We start from the raw sequence: 16,451 nt of genomic DNA, 5'->3' as shown, positions 1-16,451 counted from the left end.
ACAGGAATGGCACACAACCCGATAAAGTTGGAATTTGACTGAGTATCTGCGTGTAACACTGCCCTTTATTCTAAGGCTCTGGAATCAGACAGAACTACTAGTTTGACTTTCCAGCTATTTCTAAAAGTATAGAGCTCTTCCCAGACTTTCATGTAGTTGAGGTTCTGAGTAAGGAAAACTTCGAACCATCAGGTGTTTATTGGTCAAGGCAGGTGCCATGGAAAAGGAATGGGAGAGAACTAGGTACTTTTGGTGGGATCCTACAAAGAGAAAGGTGATGAGTCACTCTGGAGCTCCCAGGATATATATGAGGGAGACAGTAGTCATCTGTGACAGTCACTAATGGCATATGCATGCTTCATTCCATGAATGTTAAGCATTCTTATTCAAACGTGGGTGAATGAAAGAGTAAAATGGACCACACCAGGACTTTTACATCATGATGCTATGCTCAGGAATCACATCTGGTAGTAAAATGGGGACCATATGTAATACCAAGGGTTAAACTGGAGGCAAGAGCAAGCAAGGGGGCCACCATCTTGCTTTCCTGGAAGCCGGCCATGACTGGGAAGGGGGGTCACAGGACGATCTGGAACCATGAAGCTACTGACCAGAGCTGGGTTTTTCTCAAGGTTTTATTCCCTCGAAGTTGCTCCTAAAATGAAGCCTGCGGCTGCGCCAGCAGGAGTGGCTCTGCATCCTCAGGATCTCAAGTTTACCAAGCTACCAAATGGCCTCGTTGTTGCTTCCATGGAAAACTACGCTCCTATGTCAAGAATCGGCGTGTTCGGGGGCTGGAGCGATAGCACAGCGGGTAGGGTGTTTGCCTTGCACGCGGCCAACCCAGGTTCGATTCCCAGCATCCCATATGGTCTCCTGAGCACTGCCAGGACTAATTCCTGAGTGCAGAGGCAGGAGTAATCCCTGTGCATGGCTGGGTATGACCACCCAAAAAAAGGTGATTAAAGAATTGGTGTGTTCATTAAAAGGCAGGCAGTTGCTATGAAGACACCAACATTTTAGGAACCTCTCATTTGCTCCGCCTTGCCTCCAGTTTGACAACACAAGGAACTTCGTCTTTCAAGATAACTCGTGGAATTGAGGCAGTTGTTGGTAAATTAAACTTGGCCTCGACAAGGGAGAGCATGGTGTGCCTGGTGGAGTATCTGCGGGACGTGGAGTTCTCATGCAGTTCCTGCTCAATGTCACCCCCGCACCAGAATTTCGTCCTTGGGAGGTCGCTGCCCTTCAGTCCCAGCTGAAGATTGACAAAGCTGTGGCTCTTCAGAACCCCCAGGCTCAAGACATTGAAAATCTGCATGCTGCTGCCTACAGAAATACCTTGGCTAATTCCTTGTACTGTCCTGATTATAGGATTGGGAAGGTGACGTCAGAGGAGTTACATTTCTTCGTTCAGAACCACTTCACAAGTGCAAGAATGGCTTTGATGGGACTCGGTGTCAGTCATCCAGTTCTGAAGCAAGTGGCTGAGCAAGTTTCTGAACATGACGGGAGGGCTTGGTCTCTCTGGCGCCAAGAGTCGGTACCGTGGAGGTGAAATTCGGAAACAGAAAGGAGACAGTCTTGTCCATGCCGCCCTAGCTGCAGAAAGTGCAGCCATAGGGAGTGTGGAAGCCTTCAGTGTCCTCCAGCATGTCCTGGGGGCCGGACCCCATGACAAAAGAGGCAGCAATGCCACCAGCACTCTGTACCAGGCTGTTGCCAAGGGGGTGAACCAACCATTTGACGTTTCTGCTTTTAATGCCAGCTACTCCGACTCGGGACTCTTTGGGATTTACACCATCTCCCAGGCTGCAGTTGCTGGACACGTCATCAAGGCTGCCTATAACCAAGTTAAATCCGTTGCTCAAGGAAACCTTTCCAGCACAGACGTCCAGGCCCCCAAGAACAAGCTGAAAGCTGGGTACTTGATGTCAGTGGAGTCTTCAGAAGGTTTCCTGGATGAAATCGGATCCCAGGCTCTAGTCGCTGGTTCATATGTCCCCCAACCACCGTCCTTCAACAGATTGACTCAGTCACCGATGCTGATGTCACCAAGGCTGCAAAGAAGTTTGTGTCAGGTCAGAAGTCAAGGGCAGCAAGTGGCAATTTGGTGCATACACCTTTTCTTGATGAGTTGTGGTGCTGAAGAAAAGACCTGAACATTTTTTCATCACAGAGCAGCAAACAAATAAGCATTTCTCTTTTTCCAACAAAGTGAAACAATCTTAACACTTAACAAGTAGGTCATCATTCTTAGTTGACCCAAAGTCAATAAAACGTTCTAATATTTTTCTTGTCAAAAAAGAAAAGCAAGGGAAGCATTTTTACACCTATAATATCTCTACAGGCCTTGATATTTCTATTTTACAAAAAAAAGACATCTAAAATTTGAAGGGGATTTCATTTAAAATCTCAATACAGATTTATTAAGATATAACTTCAAATTTTTCTTCAAAGCATTGAAACTACTAAACGCATCAACAAAACATCTCTGATCTAAAACCCAAGATCTATTTTTATCAAAGCAGAGATTTTTGCAACATTTGCATTGACCTGATTATGCTCTAGGAACCTCAGAGGAGTGCAGGAAAAGTTTATGCTGAAATTTCTGAATAAAGATTCCTTAAGAAATTGACCTTGAAACACAGAGCATTGGTCATTGACATTAGCGAGACCTGAGTCTGAGACTCCTGTATCCTACAAAGGACTAGAATACATAATTACACCGGTGAATACCAAGGAAATTAGAAACAATAAATGAAGACTAAGTAAGAGCATAAAAAATTATACTCAGGGTTTTTGATTCATAGCTAAGAAAGTACATCTTTTTTCATGGGAGTTCTCCAGAAAATGGTATTCATCTCCTAGATTTCCTCATGGATCCAAACTTGTTACAGTGATTGTAGTTTACCATTGGTCTATGGAAAGATAGAAGGTGGAGCTAGAAAGGAATAAATCTCCAAGTGTGAGTTTCCCACAGATACCAAAGTTTTGGCATAACAGTTCAAATGTGAAGAATTTATTCATTCTTTGTTGTTCTGGTTCCTGGCCATAAATTTGGTTCTAGTAAAAAGCATCACCTGCAGGATTTTAGGGTAAAAAAACTAAGAATGAACTTTATTGTGTGCAAGAGAAAATTCCAGGTGTCTGCCTCTCTATGAGTGTGTGTGTGTGTGTGTGTGTCTGTGTGTGTGTAGGGTGAGTATTATTTACTGTGTTCTCATTCAGGGGCAATAGTGAAAGTCCATGAAATTCAGACATAATCAACTTCTTTACAGTGACTTTCAGTGAGGATTTGGCCCACATATCAGAGATGTCGGTACAGACACAGCTGTTTCCTCATAGGAGTCTCCTGTAAATTCTCATTTGGGGTTTGCCACCACACGGGTGAGATAAATAGAAAATAGCACTTAAGACCCTACTTATGCATACCTTTGCATGTTGCCTTATGCAGAAAACTACACGGTAGCTCAACATTTATCTGGACTAGACCAAATTAATAAAGACGCTGTTAGATGTCTATATAAGAAGAATGGTGTTATAGGTAAGTACCCCCTCAGTCCTGCCGGGTAATAAATTTCTTACATTAACTGTGTTTCCTCGGCCATCCAAACACACAAACATTTGCTGATCATTTCCTGGATGTTATGGCACCTGGGAGAGTGGAAGTAGTAATATGGATGGTAAGTCATCAAAGCCCAGCAGCACAAACTCTTCTTGGAACAGGGTTTGGCTACTGCTAAGGATGAGTTTGGTGTGGGAATATTTATTCAGAACTACATCAGTGTCACCTTTAAATCAATTTCTTTTTTTCTTTGAAGAGTCAGAAACATAAATCCCAAATCAGATGAACAAAATACAGCCTCTAAGGGCTCTGAGTAAATGCCAGCTGGTAGTATTCCCAGGATTGTGCATTAACCTTAGATTGAGATTGAATGCTAACTTCCATTTTTCAGCCCTGGAAATCAGGCACAGAAGCATATTGTGACCTTGGACCAGGACAGTCCCCTTCTCAAACAAATGTGATCAATATGTGGTTACCCTTACAATCTCTAACACTCAAATCTATCTGAAAATACTCAAGCAATGGGTTACCTCATAGATGAGCACCTGAATATATGAGGAAGGATAGAGTTGCTTCAGGTAGCTGATGTGCACACTAGTACTGAGATCAGTGTTCTCTTTCTTCTATTCCTAAGTGACTACCTGTTAAAGTTGATTCTGAATCCTCTTCAACCTTCTCATTGACCCCTTTGAATAAAATATGTACATTTGATTTGATTATCTGACACTTAAATGATAAAGTTTATTGCAGGGTCATCTGACAATCCAAAGTAGCATTTTCCCTTCTCAATTTATTACCCCCTCTTCAGCTACCCTCTCTTCAGTTCATTCAAAACTCGGGTGGGATTGACATTTCCGTATTTCCATAAAACATAAATTGCTGTTAATCTCAGGCCATTACATTTGGCTTGATGTAAAGAATCTCCACATGGGGTCTACATTCTACATTGATATGGAGAGCATCCCCTCAGCATCAGATAATATACTAAGTACCTTATATATAGCATCTCAATTAGTTTATTGAATTAACACATTGTTTTTTCTTCAGTTTTTGTTCTTTTGAATATGTGGCATTCTCTGTGGTGTAAGGTGATATCTCGTTGTTGTTTTGATTTGCATCCCCCTGATGGTTAGCAATGTAGAGCATTTTTTCATATGCCTTTTGGCCATTTGTATTTTTTTCCTTGAGAAATTTTTTGTTCATTTCTTCTCACCATTTTCTGATGGGGTTGGAGACTTTTCTTGTGAAGTTCTACCAGTACCATATTTATCCTTAGTATTAACCTCGTATCTGATGGGTATTGGATAAATAATTTTTTTTTACCATTCCGTGGGCTGTCTCTGTATCTTGGTCACCATTTCTTTTGAGGTACTGAAGTTTCTTAGTTTAATGTAGTCCCATTTGTTTATCTTTGCTTCTACTTGCATGGTCAGTGGTGTTTCATCTTTAAATATGCCTTTGGCTACAGTGTCATGGGAAAGTCTGCCTACATTTCCTTCCATGTACCTTATGGATTCAGACCTGATATTGATGTTTTTAATTCATTTTGATCTGACTTTTGTGCCTTGTGTTAGAGATCTGACACGTTTTGCGTTTTGTTTTTGGGTTTTTGTTTTTTTTTGCATTCAGCTGTCCAGTTTTCCCAGCCCCACTTGTTAAAGTGGCTTAATGAAAACCTATTCTCAATCAACCATAATTTGCTGGATCCTCTGCATGTCTTAAACCTGTTCCTCTGTTTTCCCGTCTACAAGCTATGACCCCTTCAGGAAAATTCTTCACACATTCTTGTGTTTCCCACTAATCTAATTTCATCCATCCTATCACTCAAACTGCAAGTTTTCTCCCTAATCATACAATCTGATACTTGGTTTTATTATCATTAATGCACAAAGGGTCTAACTATTTAGAATTTCATAAGAAATCTTAATCTTGAATTTATTCAGATTACTGGTCCATGTGGAAATGAATCATTCTACAACAAATATTCCTGAACTAGGCGAGAGAAGCAAAAGATCACAGGAGAGAAAAATCCAACAATTATAATTAATTATTTATAAATGGGTTGAAAGGATCTTCCAAAAATGCTCAAGAGGTACCAGGGGCTATCAGCTATAAAGATATTTAGTCAACAGAGTTAGTAACAGTTAAGTGTTGCCACAATTCTCCCAGGTTCTAATGAGAGGATCTGGGTCAGGACCAGGCTAGGCCTGTGTAATTACTACTGTACTATTTTTCTCATCCTTGTTTTTGACTCATGTAAGTGCCAACTCCTACACACACAAAATAAAGTCAAAGAGAAGCTATACTTCCTGTTCAGGATTCCTTATCTCAACAAATTTCATAACTATTCACTCTGTACCTCTGGCCAAATACCAGGATGTCATTCTAGATTTCTTGTTGCTCTCATCCTTCATTTTGTATAGGACGAGTGCCCTTCCCCCTACTTCTAAAACATTTGCCAAACGTTTGCCAACTTGGCAGGACCTCAACAGATTTTTTGCACTTGCAATTATTCCTGAGACGACCTAGAATCTGTGACCATTCAGGACCCCCTTATTCATTTTATTATTCCTCAACAAGCTCAGCAACTTGATCTCAGGACTTTGGCATGTGCTTCTCTCACAGCTCCAAACTCTCTGTCATAGATTTTTCTCTAGATGCCCCCTTATATGACTCATCCTATGATCCATTTCTCAGAGATAACTCATTATGAAAGGAAAGGTCAACAACGCAAGGAAATAGAAAAAAATTTCAACTTAACTTGAAAAAAATAAACTATTTGAAAAATTATGAATAAAATACAAATAATGGTTTAATTTGTACCCTCATCACCATTATTCAAAAGCCAATCTCAACATGGCATCATATCCTATGTAAATATTTTAGATTTTTCAGACATTCAGAGAGTCCAATAGAATCTAAGCAACTGCCCATGCACTCTGGTCTTACTTTGCTCCTTGTTTACCAATGTGACAGTACCTTATCCTCTGGAGTTTTATTGTCTGTACTACTGTCTATTCCCTCAAATATTATACCTTTGAGAGCACAGTCTCTGCCTGCTTCGTTCTCGTTAATTTCAAGGCATGGCATAGACTGGTGCATGGCCTAGAAGTCAATAAGGAGAATGCCACCAGCCAATATGATAGTTATGAGTGTCATGTGAGGACAAAAGGTACAGAGGAAATAATATACATGTCACTGGCATTCGTTGCCTTTTTTTTTCAGAGATGAAAAAGCCTCTTTTTGGACATAAAAAAATAATTTGCCAAGGAATACCATTCAATCACTCTGAAGAGTAAGTACTCTGAGTTGGGGTGTCAGTTATTTAGGAGTTGGGATGAGGAGGGACAGGAGGTGATGAGATTTATTTGCCTCCATGGTGCATGTAGATATCCGTCTACTGTTTGCTGAGAGTAAATGACTATATTTGGAGGCCTTAAGACACTCTCCCTAACTATCTTTGTTGTCAGATATAATCACAGATATTATGCAGTTCCAGCATTCTGGAAGTACCCTAGAAATGATGTGGTCCAGGGTGGAACTTCATCAAACAACCTATCATAAGTGTGATTTTGAACTATAGGATTGAATAGTATATAAGAATTTTATCAAGAAGACTGATGAACATCTCTCTTTTTATACTTTAGGAGTATCGAGATAGATATCAGCTTCGACTATGGTAATGATGCAAATACAAAACAATTTCCTATTAAAAATACTGGCAAGGACTGTGTAAGTCAAAGGGATGGGCTTCAACTTCTCTACATGTCATTCAAAAGCTTAAACATTAAAGGTAGAGAACAAGGGGCAGGGCACAGTTTGGGAGCAGGATGAGAAAAGAAAGGGAAACAATGTCCCCAGACTAACCAAAAATTAGTTTATGCAGACAGGCATCTCTGAAGCAACTCACAATCATATTGCCGTGATATGCCCATCATGGAGAGATATCCCTACTCATACTGGTTCAGTGTTCTTCTAGTACCTCATAAAGATATTTGGCTTGGTTTCTTACAGTCTTTACAGTTTTCTATGTATATTATCACATAAAAAATATCATTTAAATGAAGATTTAATTTACTTTCCAATTCGAATGTCTTTGATTTCTTTTCCTTGTTTGATTGTTGTAACAAGGATTTCTAAAGGTACATGAGAAAGTGGATATCCATGTTTTGTAACTTATATCAGAAGAAAGGCCTTTTTGCCATTGACTATGACGCTGGCTGTGAGTTTGTTTGACATGGTCATTACTCCCTTAAGGTATTTTAATTTTTCACCTTTCTTCTAATTTAGTCTGCATATTACATTAACTCACATATACTAAACCATCCTTGTATTTGTAAGATTAATGTCACAAAATCTTAGTCATGATCCTTTTAATACTATTAGAAACAATAGGATACAACAAAAACATTTTAGTACTTAGCAATATAGACGGACATCGGGAAAGAAAAATAGTATATATTAATAACAGAATCTTATAGTTCGATAAAATAGAAAACAGCTATGTCCCAAGGTAATTAAAAAATAAGAAATGATGAAAATAAGTGCATAAATCTATGATCTAGACATAAAGAAAATATGAGAAGGTCAATATGAATGCAGGACTCTTCTTGAAATAAAATTAGAAAACCCTTAGCTAGAATAGTGCGTATAAAAAAAGAAAATTACAGTAAATTTAATAAGATGAAAGAAGAAATATTGCAAAAGATAACTATGAAAAATCATAAGATCACAATGGGTTATTTGTGGACATGTCTATGCAAACACTATGTCAGAAATCCTGGGAGAAAGACATGAGTTCTTAGAATAATCAGTTAGACCTCCTAGACTGAATCAGGGGGAATTTCAAAAGCTCAACAAACCAAGCATCAGTAAGGAAATTGAAACAGTAACTAAAAGTCTTCTAAAGAACAAAAGTCCAGGTCCAGATGGGCTCACATATCCAGAAAACTTAGAGATGAACTTATTACCTAGCTACTTAAGACATTAAAAAATATCAACTAAGGACTGGGGAGAACATGGTGGTTAGGGCAATTTCCTTGCACAAGACTGACCACATATTCATATGCAGTACTCCATCTGCTCCCCTGAGCACAATCAGGGGTATCCTGAGAACAGCAGAGCTAGGAGTAAGCGCTAAACACCTCAAGGTCTGGCCAGAACAGCAAAAAACAAGCAAAAAATTAAAAAAAGAAAGAGGGGTCCTTCTTAATAGGTTCTAGGAAGTCCAATTAATAGTAATAGCAAATAGAGAAGGATATGATTCAAAAGGAAAATTTCAGGTCAATAGGTCTGATTAAGTAATGTAAAGAACCTTGACAAAAATCTGAGAAAATTGAAGGCAACAATAAATGACATAAATTTGTACAGGATGGAAATAGTAGCCAGTATATTCTCAATAGTATTTCTAAAATAAAAGTGAAAAACTTGCCATATATATAGACTATACAACATGCTTCTGAATAATCATGAGCTCAGTAGAAAAATTAACAATGTCCCTCTCTGCTAACTCTCTACTCTGCATGCAGCTTCTATTTTTTGGTTGGTAAGGTGTTGAGGGACAGCTTGTGTGATGGGAAGGCTGAAAGAGAGGTATGTGGAAGTAAAGGCAATAATTCTCAGAGTGAACTCTTCATACAATGCATCACCCTGGCATTTTTATCCAGAGAACAGGGAGATGGCATCAGAGAGTTCTGATCTGGAGAGAGGTAATCTGGATGAGGAACACCCAGCCAGGGACAATCTGTAAGTTTCCCTCAGTGCTGACAGTCATCCAAGTTTGTCAACATCTAGTTTAGATATTCTCTCTAAGTACAGAAACTGCACTCGACACTTGCCCATCAGGTGTCCCACCATCACACAGTTCAAATGACAACACAAAGAGTAGAAAGGACTTCAAGAATAGTCTAGTGGCTAAGATTCAATAGAGCGCAATACCATACCTCTGTGACACTCTCAGCTGTGCTATTCCATGAACACAGGCTCTATCACTCAATCCTCCAACTTCACTGAAGCAGATCGCGTGGTTTGGGAAAAGGCTGCACAGCTTGTGTGACCAAACATGCAAACTTACACATGGTTGCTGAAAACCAGACTAGTATCCTCTATTAAACAGCCACAAGAACCATGCCTGTATAGAACCTTTATAAAGCCACTATAAACTTCACAAGTGTTCCCCCTCTGTCGCCTTAGAGATGTAAAAAGTATTTGGTTTTTTTTTTGTTTGGAGGGTTATTTTATATTTTTAGTTAAATCACAAAGATATACACAGTTAGAAGGTTGTTTTATGATTGGGTTACAAAGTTCCGTTACCCATCCATTCAGCAGTGAATATTTCCCACCACCAGTGTCCTCAGTTTTCCTCCTTCCTTCCAAGCCTCCCCATTCCCCATCTGTCCCTCCAACACTCTCCCACCAGACCCACTCTGTATCTATGGCAAGTACTTTTCTTCTCTCTCTCTCTCTCTCTCTCTCTCTCTCTCTCTCTCTCTCTCTCTCTCTCTCTCTCTCGTACTCTTTTCTTCTAGGCATTATGTTTGCAATAAAGGTACTGAGAGATATCATGGATATCCCTTTACTTACTGAAAAGAATTTTTTTTTGGAGAGTGAGTGGTTCTGCACAAAATAAGAGAGAAAACTGGAAGAGACAATCTCTGGGCAAATGGACAGAGGTCTCTTGCTTTTTTCTTGCACTACCACCTCTTTGTGGATCTAGCACTCCTCAACCATTGGCATGTGCAGAATTTTGTGTCGCTCCAACTCCCTGTAGAGTCAGTCATGATGAACCGTGGAGAGCAAGCTGTCATTTCCTGGAGAATTCCAGATTTCTGTGAGAACGTTAGAGGTAGCATCTCTAAGCACAGTCAGCAGTGTCCCACTCCAGCCTCCACAGAGGTTATCTGGACACCATATGAGGCCATTGGCCCTACATTGATGCCTGAGGATAGCAACCTAGCAAGAGGAGGTTCTTGCAAATGATATTGTATAATTAGTACACAGGAAGAGGCCACCAGTCCCACTTCACCCATTTGAAAACTGTGTGCTGTGAAAGAATTTGCAGAGGAACATGTTGACATCGGAAAGTAAATGACATAATCCACAAATATCACTATGGTAAACACCACAGTTCCTACAACTTGTTCAACTCTCACACAAGAAACCACAGAACCCACCTTTGTAACCAGGAAAACTAAAGACTTCAAAACTGTCACAGAGGTGTCCACAGAGATCATGTGAGCCACAAAGATCACACAGATTCCTGATCAAATTGAGACTCCAGAACCCTGTTATTCCAACAGGGAGAACTGAATGAAAATCAGAAGGAGAAGAAAGAGGAGAAGGAAGAGAAACCTCTCCCTGAGCCATTGGCCACTATAGTCCCCATCTTGATTGTACTGCCGATCGTGATACCCATCTGTTGCGTGTGCTACTGCTGCTGGGTAAGTGTACACCAGGCCCTGCCCTACAACCCTGATACACAAGCAAACTCCCCTGGGGACTTGAGTGCTTTTTCCCTCTGTTTGCTTATGAGATGAACTCCTATTCAGCAGCACCTATTCATCACATGAGCAAACAGGAGCACAGATTATCTTCTCATCCTGCAGGTAAGGCCCTAAGGTCTCTTAGGATGGTTACTCCATGGTGCCCAGCAAGGTGGACTTAGAACCTTGACCCTTTGGGATCATAATACTGGCCCCAAAGCAGGACTGCCAGAAATCTCTAAGGCTAACTGGAGACTCAGGTGAACAAAGAGCATGAAGGTGTCCTGTTATTGAGGGGGACTGAATGAGCTCTACCATAGGAACATTTTATCCAAGAGGAGGTGATGTTTAAAGGTGAGGATTTCTCATTGCTGGAAGTCACTGTCTTTAAAACCCATGTGGTTTCTCATATTTCTAGTGTCTCACATGTTTCCCTCATCAGTCAGTACTAAGTTCCGTATAGAGAAAGGGCAAAAGGACTACTCTTGAGTACAGAGGAAACATGCTCTTCTCTGTGGTCTGCTGTAACTACCTGGGGTTATTAAAGGTAAAATATGACAGCGTGTGGTCAATACATGGGGAAAGCAAAGCAATGGAAAAGGGAAGGACTGAACCCAGCAAGGGAAGAGGGACATATGGGGAGACTGAGACTCTGATGCAAAAGGTTTATGGGGGCACTTGAAGAGGGCTGGAGGGAGGAAAAAGAAAGAGTAGGTGAAACTAACAGAGAAAAAAAAGCACAAAGCCAATAGGTATTGAAGGCACTGATTCTCTCTGATGAGTTGGGTCAATCATAAAGTTCAACATCACTCCAAAGCTTATGTTTATGTCTTTCATATTCTAGACCTGCAGGAAGCAACCAAAGAAACATCCTGTAAGTATGGCTGACTTGGATGCAGATGTCATTAGATCTAATCTACACACTGACCTTCACAGAGGCCTTCTGCATTTCCAGGATACTGTATTTCCCACCCCACCACCTCCACCAATCTCAGAAGAGAGAGGTTTCAGAAAGAAGGGGGTAAAGGCATCCAGAGAAGACATGTGATTCACAAAACATTACTCAGATCAGACTCCTCCTAGAAAAAGACATCTGCATATTTAGGAACCCAGTCACCATCTGGGTCACCAGAAGTGTGTGTTCATTTCTATCTTCTGGACAGATGGGGAGTAGGTTTGGTGGGTGGGGGGTGAGGGGTTCTCCTTGGAACAGCAGGGTGGGAATGAGAGAAGGGATGATAGAGGAGATCCAGGCTTGGTTAACAGCTGGGCTCAAGGTCAGGCTTGCACAATGGGAGAGGCCCCAACCCAAGATCATAACAATCAGCAGAGTAAGGACATGTTCTGATGAACAGGGAACTGATGATGGAACCTGGAGGAAAAAAGACCTCACTGTCAGGGCCTGGCCTTTGCAGCATTGTCACTGCAAACTAGACAGATAGTTGGGGAAGAAATCCTGACTCATCCTACAGTGGCCTCACCCCTGACACTCCTTTATCCAATGCAGATAAAGACCAGGCTTCTCCTGGGGATCACTCAGGGGAATAGAGGACACAGGTTGGAATACCTTGTCTGTTGTATGACATCTATGTTTGCAAAATCAGGAGTCTGCTTTTGTTTCACATGGAAGATTTTCTATTGCTCTCCTGTATGTTACTCACGGCCTTAATTTCTCCTAAGTTTCCCCTAGGTAATTGCTGAGTTATCAGCCCTTGACGGGTGATGGGGAGAATTTTGGCCTGTGCCAGAAAACTGCCAGATAGGAAGTTGACAGAATTTGTTTCTTCCTGACAGCCAAAGAAGACAAGTCCCTTGGTGATTATTCCCTGTGTGTGCCATGATGAGAGCATAGTAAGGATGGAGGTGAGAAGTGAGGTTTGGGTGGAGCTGTGACCCAAGACTGCCCCTTTGAAGTGTGATGGTCAATGTGCTTCATGCAGCACAAATCTGGAACCAGAGAGGTGTCTAGTGACAGGATAAAAAAACAACTGTAGGTTTTGGCCTCTTGGTGCCAGAAAAAGTCTAGAGGCCCTCATCCTACCTTCTACTCAGGGAAGACCCACTAATGAAGACCTCAAGACTCTTGCCATTACAGCCAAGCTGTAATACCTCCTTTTAATAAGCCTTGGTCTCTACCGATGGGTGATGGCTCAGAGCATATGAGTCCTGATTCTCAATGAGTTTGTCAATATCTATCTCAATTTCTAACTGCACTGTGTGGATAGTAAGAAAACTTGAATAACAGACCTTCTCATTTCATTGGAAAAATGATCAAAGATATTTCCCCATTCAATGCTGCTCACACCTGCAGCAGTGCAATTTGCTCTGTCTTGTGACCCTCAGAGGTGACTGACATGTGTTACTTTGAGAGCAAATAGGACAGAAAACTTCTGCCAGAAAATGAAGGGCCTGACACGATGAGCAGTACAACCCAACTTTGTAGAGGACTGATGTCTCTATTGGAGAAGCCCCAGGTGACCAGTGTTAAGAAAGTATCCTGGTCTCCTTCCCCTGCTCCTGTCCCTGTTCATCTGAAATGGTCTATTGTTACCTCCAGGGAGCGTCAGATGCCAAGTGGAGACTAAATTGTGATTGTTCCCAGTTGTTAATTATGAGGCATAGAGAAATCAAACACTTTCAAATATGCGGATGTTTGCCTAGAGGCTTGTTCCAACTCTTGGGACATGACCCCGGCCCCCAGCACCAGGTCTACCAGGGGCAGATCCTTCATTCTCCCACAGCAAGGATCCCCCTGCCAGAGGTCCATGGTAAATGTTTGGTCTCCTCTACTACTTTTTTCCCAGTAGGAATACTGTGAATGTGTCTCTGAACGAAGTATGGGGCCTCTTCCCTCCTTATAGGCCTCCCAAATCATGTTATTTCTCCTTCTACAATCTACCCAGTTCTCTATGCTCACCTCACACTTCTGTTTCAGAGTCTTTCATTCCTTATTCACCTTTTATCTTCTCAATACTTTGAACTTATCTGGCTTCTCCTTGTACACCAAATGTTAGCATCTGTTCCAAATTCCAAAGCAACCTATGACATACAATGAAATCCAAGTGGAATCTGAAGTTCTTTTACAGAGAACTAATGAGACAGAGCCCCACCCAGCTGATGGTTGGAGACTATTGAGGCAGTGACCATACTCTCAGAACTGCATCTGCTTTTCAGAGAAAACTGGATTCCTTGTGTGACTTCATTCAAACCTGCAACCATGTGCCATTGATGTGGTATCAGCCCTGGTGCAAAGTAAGTGGTGTACATTATGTTCCAGGGATAAGGGTCTTTGAAAAATTCCTATGGTACTGTCCGTGATTAAACAGTGAACCTACCAAGACCCATTTTTCTTAGGAGTCTATTGCCTATTTTATGTAAACAAGATCTCATGTATCAATACTACACAACAGGGCTCTCAGAAAAAGTAGCTTTAACAATATGTGAGCAACTGATATTTGAAAAAAAATTAAATCACATTTAATCTTATTTCATTTTCATGCAAGATCTCTGAGAAACTGTTCAGCCAATGGTAAATTTACCTACAGAAATGGACTTTAGCACCTTAGTGCCATAAGACTTCCATGTTGGCTTCTTTGGTGGACATCTGTCACTGTCACTGTCACTGTCCTCCCATTGTTCATCGATTTGCTCCAGAGGGCCCAGTAACATCTCCATTGTGACACTTGTTACTGTGTTTGGCATATCAAATATGTCACGGGTAGCTTACCAGGCTTTGCCATGCGGGCAAGATACTCTCGGTAGCTTGCCAGGCTCTCCGAGAGGGGTGGAGAAATCAAACCTGGGTCAGCAAGGTAGGCCGCATGCAATTAGGGGTTCTTCTTCCCATCCTGTTCTTTCGACACTACTCAGACATAATTCCTCAATCACTTGAATCTCAGATGACAACTCTGACTTATCAAAATGTCCAGGATGACAAAACATAGGAGATGAGAATTGGATTCACTGTCCTACCTCCTGATCTTACCCACATTCTTTAGAATTGAAAAATCATAACCTTGGCTTATCTTTCCCTCACACTCTCACTCAGAATGGCTGAGCAAAGGGGTGGACTTTTGCAGTCTCCTGACCTAGTCAAATAAGAAAATCTGGACAAAGTGAATTCAGAGTCATAACATTGGACAGCTGAACAAAAATTGGACAAACCTTGAATTTCAGAGTCATACACTAAATGAAACTACATAATTAAGAAAACCCAACCTGTGAGTCTCATGGATCCTTGTGAGTCTCATGGATCCTAGAATGACACAAGTGGGTCAAAATAACTCCAATTTTATGGCCCCAGTATAACTGATTTTTTCAGTAATGCCCTTCCTTTTCTCTTTTCTCCAGGTAAATTGTCGTCCAATCAACCTAGCAAGGCACTATCACATAAAAAGGCCCTGCTACCCTCATCTCTGCCTTCAACATCAGGATTATTGCACCTTAAACACCTATACCTTGAGACAGTCGCACAGAGCCATATGTTTACTGCCCCCTCCCAGGAAGCTACCCTGACAGCTTCCCCGATCAGTCAATGTGTCAAAATTCTTAGCTATCCCATAACCATAATCTAAGGCTGAAAATAAATCTAATGATTTTTCCAAGTCCCTTGAGTGATGAACAGGAAATATGCGTTGGATCTTGGTTTTCAGTCAATAGAAATTGGAATTCATTGCTGATCACAAAGCCAGTTAGAACCTAGTGAGTATTATTGCACTTTTTTAGATATATCTCAACTTTTCCTAGCAGAACACAACACTTTATTGGGGGGTTGAGTTTTGTTTTTGTTGTGTGTGTGGTGGGTTTTTTTTGTACTTATTTCTTTATTTTTTTAATTTTTTATAAAGTTGTTGTTGATGATTAGTTACATTCAATATTCCAACACCAATCCCACCACCATTGCACCTTCCCACCACAATTATTCCCAAATTTCCCAACCACCCCTCGAGCCTGCTCCTCTAGTAGGCTCTGAACAATTTATTTTATGTTGCTTGTTATATAAATAAAATAACTAAAAATTACTTTTTAAAAAAGGATCAAAAATGTTTCCTTAGAAGAAACTGTGGAGATTGCTGTATCTCATCAGAGAGTCATTTAGCCCTTGTATAAGAGATTATTAACAATTTTTTACAGATTAAGCCTTATGAGAACCCAACACTTTTTGCACCATGTACGCAGTGGATATAAACTGGGTGAAAGTCTCTTCCATAAACCAGTATTGATCTGTTATCAAGAGCTAAAATGCTCTAACTTGATTGTATTTAATTTTATCTCATTTTTAGTACTACACCTCTATCTGTGCTCAGGAACCATTCCTGGTGAGCTCAGAGGACCTTATGGAGTGCCAGGGTTTGAACCCTGGAAAAAAGTAAGGTGGAGTTTAAGCCCATTTCAAGCAGCTT

The 16,451-nt window shown here is 40.9% G+C and overlaps 1 pseudogene; it reads left to right on the top strand.

The window, feature by feature from the left end:
- The first annotated feature begins 1,186 nt into the window (after positions 1 to 1,186).
- On the top strand, positions 1,187 to 2,222 carry LOC130038630 (cytochrome b-c1 complex subunit 2, mitochondrial-like; annotated as a pseudogene).
- The last annotated feature ends 14,229 nt before the right edge of the window (positions 2,223 to 16,451 follow it).

Source organism: Sorex fumeus, unplaced genomic scaffold, assembly GCF_029834395.1.
Source record: "Sorex fumeus unplaced genomic scaffold, SorFum_2.1 ptg000078l, whole genome shotgun sequence".
Taxonomy (NCBI): Eukaryota; Metazoa; Chordata; class Mammalia; order Eulipotyphla; family Soricidae; genus Sorex; species Sorex fumeus.
This window is presented reverse-complemented; position numbering and strand designations above follow the sequence as displayed.